The sequence below is a fragment of the Myotis davidii genome, unplaced genomic scaffold (genome assembly GCF_000327345.1).
Source record: "Myotis davidii unplaced genomic scaffold, ASM32734v1 scaffold348, whole genome shotgun sequence".
Lineage (NCBI taxonomy): Eukaryota > Metazoa > Chordata > Mammalia > Chiroptera > Vespertilionidae > Myotis > Myotis davidii.
In genome coordinates, this window is record NW_006298965.1 from 1355044 (window position 1) to 1355303 (window position 260).

The 260-nt window shown below is 63.1% G+C and overlaps 1 protein-coding gene across 3 annotated transcripts in view; it reads left to right on the plus strand.

Annotated features, from left to right (window-relative positions):
- The window catches only part of GHR (growth hormone receptor), a 200700-nt gene continuing 200440 nt past the window's right edge, over window positions 1-260 (plus strand). For 2 of the 3 annotated variants that reach the window (XM_006774555.2, XM_015571012.1), the window contains exon 1: window positions 7-34. The gene's annotated coding sequence lies outside the window, so the exon portion shown is untranslated. Of the gene's footprint in view, window positions 35-260 lie in introns of all 3 variants that reach the window. The other variant, XM_015571011.1, reaches the window with a different exon arrangement.

Sequence of the window (260 nt, forward strand, 5' to 3'; positions counted from 1 at the left end):
ACCCGCGCTCTCAATCCCGAGGCGAGGCTCCAAGGTACCGGAGGGGGTTCCGGCGTCGGCTTCTCCTTTTCCCCCGGTGGTGCCAGGGCGCCTGGGAGTGGACCTGGGACGCCAGTTGTTTATGAAAATGGGGCTCCGTCTCCTGTGTGCACAGGGATCGTTTTTCCCGGGCGACTTGGGGTTTGGCTGTGCTCCCCTCCTCCCCGCGAAGTTGTTTTCTGCTGGTGGGTTGCTGTAACCCGATCCACTCTGTGGACGCG